At 44.9% G+C, this 12,926-nt stretch overlaps 1 protein-coding gene across 11 annotated transcripts in view; it reads right to left on the reverse strand.

Moving 5' to 3' along the window:
* The window catches only part of CELF4 (CUGBP Elav-like family member 4), an 869,014-nt gene that overhangs the window by 109,602 nt on the left and 746,486 nt on the right, over nt 1–12,926 (reverse strand). The gene's annotated exons all lie outside the window — the stretch shown is intronic.

A 12,926-nucleotide genomic window follows, 5' to 3' on the forward strand; every position in this document is an offset into this window, starting at 1 on the left:
CCTTGGGACAGATAGTGAGGGAATCTGGAGCACACATTATTTCTCCTTCCAATTGCAGACATTGGAATGAACAGTCAGATACAGTCTCTATGGCCAGTGTCACCATCACAATTTTGGGGTTTTCATCAATGACATGAAATATATGGCACCAGGCTTGATTGCATCAAATGGGAGGCACTTTTCTCAAAGAGGCAGAAGGGTCTTTGCTCAAAAGCTTGAGGACCTCATTGACATGACTTTAAACTAGATGTGAAGGGGGATAATACCAGGCTCGCCTGTGACAAGTTGTTGGGAGACGCACTAGGGTTAAAAGGATAGGGTGCTAGTAAGGGCCCTGTTGTCCTGAGGCTTAATGGGGACACTGCAGCACAAAGTCTTACAGAGATGAGCCAAGAGCTTCTGAAGTAGTAAAAGCAAACAGAGAAACATCAGTGAAATACCTCAAAGGAATTAAGGGGTATTCCTCTAAGAAGGTGACACTGCCAACAGCCCAGATGAAGTGCCTCTACACACATGAATCCAACACGGACAACAAACAGGAGCTAGATGCTAGATGTTTATAACCTATGACCTGATTGGCACTACTGAAATTTGGTGGGACAAATCCCATGACAGGAATCTCTATTGAATCACAGCATCACAGAATATCAGGGACTACAAGGGACCTAGAAAGATCATCCAGTCCAACACCCCTGCCAGAGCAAGATCGCCTACACCAGACCACACAGGAATGGATCCTCCTGGCTCTCACTCGTTACATATTCATAAACATTAATGAGGTCACCTCTCAGCCTCTCTCTAGGCTAAAGAGCCCCAGCTCTCTCCGTTTCTCCTTGTAAGGAAGATTTTCCACTCCCTTAATAATTTTCATGGCTCTGCACTGGACCCTCTTGAGCAGTGCCCTGTCCTTCTTGAACTGAGTGGCCCAGAAATGGACACAGCATTCCAAATCTGTTGTTGACACCAAATAGGAGACACCTCTCTTGAAGGGGGAAGAGGGTCTTTGTGGAGGAGATCTGCAGGGCTAGTTGACAGGGCCTTAAATGGCATGTGAAGGAGAAGGGGGACAAAGTCATCAGGTTTCCATGTGGCAAGGTGTGGGAGGACACACCAGTGTGGGAACAATGGGGAACTACTAAAGGCTTTCAATCAGGTGCCCAGAAGCATGCTGGGGACAAAATAATGCAGTCAAAGTCTTGTAGAGATGAGCCAGATCCCCTTCAGGTAGCAGCTGCCAACAGGAAAACATCGTGTGGTAGTGGTGATATGAGAGGTAGATATAGGTTGATAAGTACAGAGGTGCCTGAGCATGGACAGGTTGGATCTGCCCCTAGCATTGGAGTACAGACTGAGAAAAGAGTTCCCAAAGATCAGGGTAAAGGAAAATCAGTCAGTAAGTCAGCTCCAATAGAGGCACAACTGAAATGCCTCTACACTAGTGCAAGGAGCATGGGGAGCAAACAGGGAAAATTGCAAATATGTGTAAGTCTACAGGGTTATGATGTCATTGGCATCACTGAGACACAGTGGGATGTATCTCACAACCAACTGCGAGGATAGGTGGTTATAGACTCTTCGGGAGGGACAGGCAGAGGAGAAGAGGAGGGGGTTTGTGCTTTACATCAGGGATAAACTAGAGTTCATGGAGCTCCACCTGGGGATATGCAGTGAAAAAACAGGGAGCTTATGGGTAAAGGTTAAAGGGAAGACAGGGGAAGGTGACATCATAGTATAAGTCTGCTACAGACCTCCTGATCAGCAAGGCAAAGCAGATGAAGTCCTTTACAAACCAGTAGGAGAAGCTTTATGATCACAGGCCCTAGTCCTCATGGGGAACTTCAGCCACCCTGACATCTGTTGGAAGGACTACACAGCAGAGCACCAGCAATCTAAGAGGTTCCTGGAATGCATTGATGATAACTTCCTCCTACAAGTGGCAGAGGAACCCACAAGAAAAGGTGCTATGTTGGACCTAGTCCTCACCAACAAGGAAAGGCTGGTAAGTGAAGTGAAGCTGAAGGGTTGCTTTGGCTACTGTGACTATGAAATGGTAGAGTTTAAGATCCTAAAGGCATCAAGGAGGGTGCCTAGCAAACTCACTGCTCTGGACTTCAGAAGAGCAGATTTCAACCTCTTCAGGGATATTTTTGGCAAGGTGCCATGGGAAAAAACTCTGGAAGGAAGAGGGGCCCAGAAAAGCTGGTCAGTGCTCAAGGATCACCTCCTCCAGACCCAGGAGCAATGCACCCCAATAAAGAGGAGGGCAGGTAAAGAATGCCATGAGGCCTGCACGGATGAACAGAGAGCTCCTGGACACACTTACATGCTAGAAGAAAGCCTGTAGAGTGGGAGCAAGGACAGGTAACCTGGGACAAATACAGAGAAATTGCTTGTGCCATCAGAGCTCAGGTTAGGAAAGCTAAAGCAGAGCTAGAATGAAATCTGGCTGGAGACATTAAAGGGAACAAGAAGAACTTCTTCAGGCATATTAGTGAGAAAAGGAGGACTAGGGAGAATGTGGGACCCTTCCAAAAGGGAAATGGAGAGATGGTGACAAAGGATGTGGATAGGGCTGAGATGCTCAATGACTTCTTTGCCTCAGTCTTCAATGACAAGGGCTCCAACCACAATGCCCAAGTTCCAGAGGGTACAAGTAAGGACTGGGAGAAGAAAGATCTGCCTACTATAACTGAAGATTATGTTCATGAGACATAAGGAATATGAACATGCACAAGTCCATGGGGCCTGACAAGATCCACCCACAGGTCCTGAGGGCACTGGCAGATGAAGTTGCTAAACCACTGTCCATTATATATGAAAGGCCATGGCAGACTGTTGAAGTTCCTGCTGACTGGAAAAGGGCAAACATAATGCTCAGTGTCAGGAAGAGAAAAAAGGATGACCCTGGGACCTATGGAGCAGTCAGTCTCACCTCTGTGCATGGCAAGATCATGGAGCAGATCCTAATCACAGAATCATCTAGGCTGGAAAAGACCTTTAAGATCATGGAGTCCTCCTGAAGGCTCTGCTAAGGCAAATGGAAAACAAAGCAGAGATGATTGGTGGTAACCAGCAATGGCATCACCAAGGGAAATCATGCCTGACAAATTTAATGGCTTTTTATGTTGAAGCAAAGCAACAGTGGACATGGGAAGGGCAACTGACATCATCTACCTGGACCTGAGTAAGGCATTTGACTCTGTCCCACATAACATCCTGGTCACCAAACTGGAAAAACACAGACTTGGTGGGTAGAGCATTCACTGGCTAAGGAATTGGCTGGATGGTCACCATGCAGAGAGTGGTGATCAAGGGCACAGTGTCCACCTAGAGACCAGTGACAAGTGGCAACCCTCGGGGGTCAGTGCTGGCACCAGTGCTGTTTAGCATCTTTGTCAATGACTTGGGCAGAGGAATTGACTGCACCCTCAGCAAGTTTGCAGATGACACCAAGTTGTGTGGCACAGTCAACTTGACAGAAGTCAGGGATCCATCCAGAGTGATCTGGACAGGATGGAGAGGTTGGGCCAGGCCAACCTCATGACATTCAACAAGGCCAAGTGTAAGGTCCTGCACCTGGGTCAGTGCAAGCCCAAGTACAAATCCAGGCTGGGTGGCAAATGGCTGGAGAGCAGCCCTGAGGAAAAGGACCTGAGGATCTGGGGTGATGAAAAGCTCAACATGAGCCGGCGGTGTGCACATACAGCCTAGAGAGCAACCATGTGCTGGGGTGCATCAAAAGCACTGTGGCCAGCAGTGTAATGAAGGGGATTCTGCCCCTTTACTCTGCTCTCATCACACCCCACCTTGGAGTACTGTATGCAGTTCTGAAGCCCCCAAGACAAGAAGGACATTGAACTGTTAGAGCAAGTCCAGAGGAGGCCATGAAGATGATCAGAGGGCTGGAGTAGCTCTGCTATGAGCACAGGCTACAAGAGCTGGGGGTCTTCAACCCAGAGAAGAGAAGGCTTCAAAGAGACCTTATAGTGGCCTTTCAGTATCTGAAGGGGGCCTACAGGAAGGCTAGGAAGGGACTATTTACAAGGTTTTGCAATGACAGGACAAAGGGAGATTCAAACTAGATGTTAGGGAAGGGTTCTTTCCAGTGAGGGTGGTGAGATACTGGCACAGGTTGCCCAGGGAGGTTGTAGATGCTCCCTCCCTGGCAATGTTCAAGATCAAGTTGGATGAGGCTTTGTGGGACCTGTTCTAGTGGGAGCTGTCCCTGCCTATGGCATGGAGTTAGAACTGGGTGATCCTTGAGGTCCCTTCCAACCTAAACCATTCTATGATTCTATGATATGTGGCCTTACCAGGGCAGAGGAGTAAGAGAAAGTCTCTTGACTTACTAACCACAGCCCTTTTGATACACCTGAGAATGGCATTGGCTTTCTTGGCCACAAGAGTGCATTGATGACTAAAGGCTTTTCAGAAGGGGCAGGCAAGCAAGGAGGGTCAGAGATGTTGCACTTTGTGTTGAGAAATGGACAGTGTGAGGAGCTCTCCATGAAAAATAGCCACAAGCAGGCTGAAAATTTATGTGTAAGAAGTAGAAACCAAGGCTACAAAGGGGAATCTTGTGGTTGGTGTCTACCACAGGTCACCCAATCAAGTGAAATTTGAAAAGTTCTGGCAATCATGTGAAGTCCCTGGTGACAGAAAGAAGGGAAATGTTCCATCCACTTTTAAAAGGATAGAAAGGTGGAACCCTGGGAACTGGGGGCTTGTCAGCCTTATCTTGGTGCCTGGGAAGATTGTGGGACAGATCATCCTAGGAGAAATGCTAAGACACATGGAGGAGAGCAACATGGTTATAGAGTGCCACAGTATGGCTTGACCAAGGACAGTCTTGCCTGACTAAGCTAGTCATTTTCTACAATAGAGTGACTACAGGGACAACTGAAGAGCTATCTATGTCTCCACACACGTAACTCACAGATTTGACTGGCTTTGCCTTGAGGAGCTGGAGGCACCTTGGATGCATTTCGGAAGCAGGCTTCTTTGCTTGGCCAAAGAAGCAAGAAAAGTGAGAATGGGGTTTTTGGAAGGAAACCACCTAGGCCCAGTGTGGCAGGATCCTAGCAAGGTTGAGAATGCTGCAGCCTATTCCTGCCTAGGCCTTTGTCTTGAGGAGATGAAGGCAACTTGGATGCATTTGTTTCTTCACAGAGAGAGTGATCTGTCATTGGAATGGGCTGCCCAAGGAGGTGGTGGAGTCACTGTCCCTGGAGGTATTCAAGAAAAGATTGGATGAGGCACTTAGTGCCATGGTCTAGTTGACTGGACAGGGCTGGGTGATAGGTTGGACTGGCTGAGCTTGGAGGTCTCTTCCAACCTGGTTGATTCTATGATTCTATGACTTCCTGGCAAATTATCTTACTAGAAATTGAGTATATCACAAGTTTTGAACTGCAGTTGAAATCCCCCAACTTTGTGGAAGTGACAAACTTACCTTCTGAGAGCTAAAGGCTGCCATGAGTCTGGAGGAAGATGATCGTGCAGCTGGATGTGTGTGCATGTTATGAAGAAAGGATGAGAGATGAGGAAAGTTACTCCTATGAAAGATATGATCCAATTTGAAGCAAGTTCCTCATGGGAAGAGCTGTGATAGAGGCTGCTCTGTTCCTGTTAATTTTCACAGTGCAGCTGTCAGCGGTTCTGTAAATAGTACTCCGTGAAGCCAACACTTCCTGTGCACACATCAACCATTCAATTAACAGAAGAACAGAAGAAGGAAATAAAGTGCACCACGGCCTTCTATCACGGCTTTGATGTTTCCCAGCAATTTATGAAAGTGTACACAAATCTAATTACAAGCCCCACTGCTTCCCATTTACATGGAGCTCCTCAAGTTCAGAACTGTTTATATCAAAATAATTGTTAAAAATACCTCAGCTGATCTATGGCATTGTGGCCCCCCACTCATTGAAACCGCCATGCCGCTCCTCCCAGGGAGTTTCTGCCGACTTAGCACTTTGGTGCCAGTGTGTACACATAAAAACAGCTGCTTCCCTACCATTCTGCAAGTGAGACACTTGGGCTATATCTTCATTATGCCCATAAAGCCAGCCTTCCTTCCTTCCTTCCTTCCTTCCTTCCTTCCTTCCTTCCTTCCTTCCTTCCTTCCTTCCTTCCTTCCTTCCTTCCTTCCTCTCTCTTTCTCTTTCTTTCTTTCTTTCTTTCTTTCTTTCTTTCTTTCTTTCTTTCTTTCTTTCTTTCTTTCTTTCTTTCTTTCGCTCTTTCTTTCTTTCGCTCTTTCTCTCTTTCTTTCTCCCTTCCCTTCCCTTCCCTTCCCTTCCCTTCCCTTCCCTTCCCTTCCCTTCCCTTCCCTTCCCTTCCCTTCCCTTCCCTTCCCTTCCCTTCCCTTCCCTTCCCTTCCCTTCCCTTCCCTTCCCTTCCCTTCCCTTCCCTTCCCTTCCCTTCCCTTCCCTTCCCTTCCCTTCCCTTCCCTTCCCTTCCCTTCCCTTCCCTTCCCTTCCCTTCCCTTCCCTTCCCTTCCCTTCCCTTCCCTTCCCTTCCCTTCCCTTCCCTTCCCTTCCCTTCCCTTCCCTTCCCTTCCCTTCCCTTCCCTTCCCTTCCCTTCCCTTCCCTTCCCTTCCCTTCCCTTCCCTTCCCTTCCCTTCTTTCCTCCACTTGCACAAAGCTCCTTCTGCAGACTTTTACTGCTTTCTCTTCTGTCCCTAATATTCCTCTGCTGTATTGACAGGGAATGAGAACAGTTGCTTGGCCAGTTTCCTTAATGGAACTATGTCTGAAGTCAACTTCACAGTGCTTTGCAAAGTTGCAACTGTACCATGGGAACACACAGAAATAATAACAGCAAGTATAAACATGAACTGGTGTTGCCTTCACTGATGAGATAGGTGAGAATCTAAAGTTAGAAAGATGAGAACTGCTGTCTGTTTGCCATTGCCTTGAATGAGGTCAACTGCAAATTAGATACTGATAATGACACTTATTTCTTAAGGCAATTTTTGATAACCTCATATTTAAGTTGATGGCCAGTCACAAGTGGCGGCCAGTCTCAAGTAGTAATCCCCAGGGCTCAGTACTGAAGTCCGTTCTCTTTAGAATTTTTAGCAGTGACCTGGATGAGGGAATTGAGGGCACCATCAGTAAGTCCGCAGATGACACCAAGCTAGGCTGATGTGTCGATTTGTTTGAAGGTAGGGAAACATTACAGAGATATCTGAACAGGCTGGAACAATGGAACAAGGGCAGTGATACAAGATTCAACGAGGGAGAGTCCTACACTTGAGTCACAATAACCCCAAGCAATGTTATTGGCTTGAGAAAGAGTGGTAGGAAAGCTGTGTGGTGGAAACAGCTCTGGCAGTGTTGGTCAATGGACAGCTGAATGCGAGTCAGCAGTGTGCCCAGGTGGCCAAGAAGGCTAGCAGCATTCTAGTTTGTCAGCACGACTAGGGAAATAATGGTCCCTCTGTACTTGGTACTGGTGAAATCACACCTCAAGTACTGTATTCAATATTGGGATCCTCACTACCTGAGAGACACTGAATGGACTGGAGTGTGTCCAGAAAAGGGCAAGAAAGCTAGTGAGGACTCTAGAGCACAAGCCTTCTGAGGAGCAGCTGAGAGAACTGTGGTCATTTAGCCTGGAGAAAAAGAGGCTGAGGGGAGATTGTATTGCTTTCTGCAGCTACCTAAAATGAAGTTGTAGTGAAAGTGGCCATCAGTCTATTCTCAAGAGAATTTTGGCCAGTAGAGAGAGATGATTGATATTCCCCATCTGCACTGCACTTGTGAGAACCAACCTGGAGTACTGTGTCCAGTTCTGGAACTCGTTGCACAAGGAAGACATGGACATGCCAGAATGTGTCTGGAGAAGGGTCATGAGGATGATCAGCGGGATGGAGCATGTCTCCTACAAGGACAGGCTGAGAAAGTTGGGGTTGTTCAGTCTGGAGAAAAGCAGGCTCCAAGGAGATCTTATTGTGGCCTTCCAAGAGGGCCTACAAGAAAGCTGGTGAGGGACTTTTTAGGATGTTGGGTAGTGATATGACTAAGGGAAATGGATCTAAGTCAGAGGAGGGTAGATTTAGATTAGACATTAGAAAGTTCTTCACTATAAGGGTGGTGAGATGTTGGAACAGGTTTCCAGGGAGGTGGTGGAAGCTCCATCCCTGGATGTTTTTAAGGCCATGTTGGATGTGCGGTTCTGGGCGATCTGATATACTGGAATATGCCCCTGCTCATGGCAGGGGTGTTGGAACTAGATAATCCTTGAGGTCCCTCCCAACCCTGATGACTCCATGACAGGAAAAGAGGAAGTTGCCTCAAACTGCGCCAGGGGAAGTTTAGGTTTGGTATTATGAAAAAGAGTTGACAAGCATCGGAACAAACTGCCCAGGGAAGTGGTAGAATCATCATCTCTGGAAGTACTTAAAAGATGTGTAGGCAAGATGCTGAGGGACATGCTGGACTAGATCATTCTAAAGGTCTCTTTCAATCAGAATAACTTCATGATTATGAATCACTCTCACTTGTAAAACAGGTGAAAAATTCCTCCAGCTTAAATAATGGCAAAAATCTCTTACAGTACAAGAGAGTAGATGCATGTTACATACAACAAGAAGAGAAACCTTTTATCTGACTGTCAGTCACTTTTGTCTGGAAATTGACTTCCAAAGAATATGGAGGTTAGAGGCTGAAAAACATCCTTGTTCAAGTTGTTGTCTCATTCATACTTTCTTGATAAAAAAAACCCAAACAAACAAAAAAACCAAACAAGGTTTAAAAAAGGAGGTTACTCTTCCCCTGTACTCAGCACTGGTCAGGCCACACCTTGAGTACTGTGTCCAGTTCTGGGCTCCTCAATTCAAGAGAGATGTTGAGGTGCTGGAACATGTCCAGAGAAGGGCAACGAAGCTGGTGAGGTGCCTGGAACACAAACCCTGTGAGGAGAGGCTGAGGGAGCTGGGGGTTGGTCTCTACTCCCAGGCAACCAGCCTGGGACACAGTCCCAGGGGACACAGTCTCAAGTTGTGCTGGGAGAGGTCTAGGCTGAATGTTAGGAAGAAGTTCTTCCCAGAGAGAGTGGTTGGCATTGAAACAGGCTGCTCAGGGAGGTGGTGGAGTCACCATCCCTGGAGGTGTTCAAGAAAAGACTGGATGAGGCACTTAGTGATGATTGGACGGGCTAGGTAGTAGGTTGGACAGGATGATCTTGGAGGTCTCTTCCAACCTGGCTGATTTTATGATTCTATGATACAACACATACATCTAGTTGGTGTATCACATAACAACACTGAGCAATAACTGCATAAATTGTTACACATGGTTCCTGTACAGAGATTCCACAGAATCACAGAATGTCAGGGGCTGGAAGTGACCTTGAAAGATCATCTGGTGTTATACCAGATCACAAAGGAAAGCATCTCCAAAGAGGGAGACTCCACAGACCCACTGGGGGCAGTATTTGAATTGTTTTGTCATTGATGTTCCTAAGAACAGTACAGAAAACTGTTGAATTGAAACCTGTTGGTTGCAGTATCTTTTGTCAACGGAAAAGTTCAACAGAATTAAATTTGAAAGACAGACATCTGTTCAGTGTTTGTATCCAAGTCTCACATTTTCCTTTCTCCTTGCAAAACCAAGGATTTGATCTGAAAAATAATTTTCATGGTAGACACTGAACTAGGCAGAGGCAGACTTGGGATGATATTGCCTGGACACATGAGAAATCCTTTGATTTGATTGTAACATGCTACAGACCTCTATAGTAAATCAAAAGAAGACTTGTCCTATATGGTGGTGAAATTGTCCTTGTGGGATGCTGCAGGTCTTAATGGCCTTAAATTTAATTAATTAAATAAAGATATAGAATGAAAATAATGTTGACAAGTAACTGTGTTAGGCAAATTCACAGTACATCTAATGGATCAGAAATCAGAAGACTCAGATGTGAGATGCTTGGTTTAAGATTTATTTGGGCAGTAAATACTCTGAATTAATTCATCTCACCTCACACTGGACGTGAAGTTAGGTGTCCACTGAAATCTGCATACCCACTGCAGCTCTTGCAAATTTATCAGGGAGGCAGACACCTCCATGGCTCAGCCAGGCAGACTATATGTCTGCACTATGTAGAAAGAATCACCATCAGACAAGAGGCCAAGTGAACATCTTTAATATCTAACTTGTAGGTGACTACTGTCAGCAGGTTTAGAGTCATTCTAAATCTTTAGCTCCAGCAAGATTACTGTAGCAGTGAGAAGTGCAGCAGAAAGATTTCAGGGTGGCAAGAGTGTATCACTGGTAAGCAAAAACAGCTGTGGACTCTCAAACATCTGCACTCCAGGTGAAGAACTGTTCTTTTGGAAATGGCAGACCATAGGAATCTGATCTCTAAAATTAACTAACCCCCACATTTCTATTTGTATGTTGATTTGATAGGCTTCAAAACCTATTTCTGTAAAATGAAATTCCTCCAGAAGTATCTACTTCTCTTTGTCGATTACAGCACTTAGATACTACCTCAGATAGCTCCTTAGCTTCTGGATGTCTCAAATGGGGTGAGACAAGTCCTACCTCAGGTATTCAATTTAATGCCTTTTGCATATCTCCATAAAATTAATGAAAGGGACAAGCATGCCGACACGATTTAGCCCACCCTAGCATTGGTAGATAAAGGGAAGAAGGCACAAATATCTAGAAACCTCTCCTCTCTGCATGAAACTTAGATGGTTAGAGTAGAACACCAAATTTTAGAGTGTTTAAATAAAATTAATCACACCCTTCACTTCTCACCTTTATGCAGAAAGTGTACATAACAGCACTGTTCTAACCCCTTTCAGGAATTAATTCATAACAAAATAAATTCTGAGCCAACACAGTTGGTGAGATGGTGGAAAAGGTGCAAAAGTAGCATAGTTTTTAACCCTGTGTGCTTTTCGGTTAAGCTACAGAGCACTGCAATTTAGATATGCATGATGTAAGTGTGGAGGAGATTATACTCTGTGTGGGTAGACAGACAAGGCCATATCTTAGATGTGTTAGATGTGTTGTGCACATTGACTCTTCAACATTTAGTTGTCATCCAGATATAAAGACATGGAGAGAAGGAGAAAACCAAACTGAAGATGATGCCTAGGAAGAAACAAAACTGACAGGTAGGATGACAATGTTGCCTACAGTGACTGAGAATGGAAGTGGAAGAAAGAGGAGATAGGGTTTGGAAGCAGAAATTCAAGAACTCTGTTTTATACATACTGAACTTGATCTGACAGCTAGACATCCACTACAAGATGTTGGAAAGACAGGGCAAGATTTCAGTTTGGACAGGAGTCAGTCCTGCGTTAGAGAATCTGGGTCTGTAAGCTGTCACTATAAAAGCAGTAGTTGAATTTGTATTGGTGGATAACACTGCCAGGGATGAGGCATGGATGAGGAAGGGAAGACAATCACATGAAGAGACCCGTGTATATGCCCATGTGGATGAGGAAGTGAAACAGGACGAGATAGAGTAAACAAAAATAAAGCTACACTTTATATATTCATTGCATATACATGTGAAGGGATGTGAAAATTATGATCTCTTATAAAGGAAGACATGGAGGTCAGGTAAAACACTGTCATAAAGCTAAAGAGTTGAGAGGCAACACAATTTTAAAGACCTTTAAAAGCTCTCTTGGTAGGTCAATACAGAAGGAACTTTGAGCCTGCTAAGAAGTAAGAAATGTTTAGAAATTTTTTTTTCTGAAAACAGTTGAATATGTGAAAGTTAGAAAGCTGTAGGCCCATTTGGTTGGCTCTTAGGAGAAACAAGTGCCTTGAACAGAGAAGGGAGCTTGTGATGGATGCTGGTCAGGCACCTGTCCAAGGGAAAGTTATTAGAAAATTAACGATATTTTAAAACTTTCATAAAAGAAAGTTGCCTTTTGAAACTATTAGGCAACATATGTTGTGTGAACAAGAAGTCACAGCAGAGCAATAATCCCAACAGCTGTGGAGAAACAGGAGTCTGCTGCAGGAACGAATGACTCAAGACCTGACAAGAATGATGATGGATGCCCCATTGGTAGTACACGAAGACAAGGCAAGAGACATTTAAATTGGCTGAACCGCAGGAACAACTTTGAGCTGGCATCACAAATGAGGCCAATCTTAATGGTGCACCCTCCTTCCCAAGGACGAGAGCTACATCACCATCTCACCAGGAGATGGCTGCATTTCTCTGTGAACATCTTTGCCCTGAAAGAACATGCACACCCTGAAGCACCATCAAAACGAAAATTGAAACAGAGTGCACTTGCAGGGTTTGGCCCACCTTATTCAAAGCATGCTAGAAATTTGAGTGCTCTGTGGAAACAAATGTGTGTTCCACTGATCAAGTGGTGGTGACTTCACAGGCCCTCACTAGTCTGCTGAGCCATGGTAATTGCCCACATGCCTGTTCACAGCTCATGAGGGATACAAGACAACATCACACAACTCATAATGAAGAGTGTAAAAACAATGTTCTACTTGCTTCTCCTGTAAACTGAGATTAGGTTTGTGAACTGCTGCTACAGTTCAGCCAAGTCATGGAAATTTGTCAGTTTTGATTATGAGCTTTGCATCTGCATCTAGTCAGGATTAAACTGTGATGCATTTTCAGATGTCCACATCTGGTTGTTCAAGAACATTTCTATAACAGGAATTTGAGGTAAAAAAGTCAACAGGAAAAATAGTCACATTAAAGCCTGACCCATTAAATGACCAAATTACTCATTATGTTGCACATTGAAAGGTTGGTGGTTGATGTTAGCAGGGCAGAGCAGATGTTTCCTCCCAAGAAGTCAACAGAGGAGTAATTTTTTTGGTTGTCTTATTATCTAAAGTATTTTAAAGGAAGGAATGATAACTAGGAAAAGATAAGGTTATTTTGGGTATACTAGATATAGATTATCTCTCCCTGGGTTTTG

The sequence above is a fragment of the Pogoniulus pusillus genome, chromosome Z (assembly GCF_015220805.1).
Source record: "Pogoniulus pusillus isolate bPogPus1 chromosome Z, bPogPus1.pri, whole genome shotgun sequence".
NCBI lineage: Eukaryota > Metazoa > Chordata > Aves > Piciformes > Lybiidae > Pogoniulus > Pogoniulus pusillus.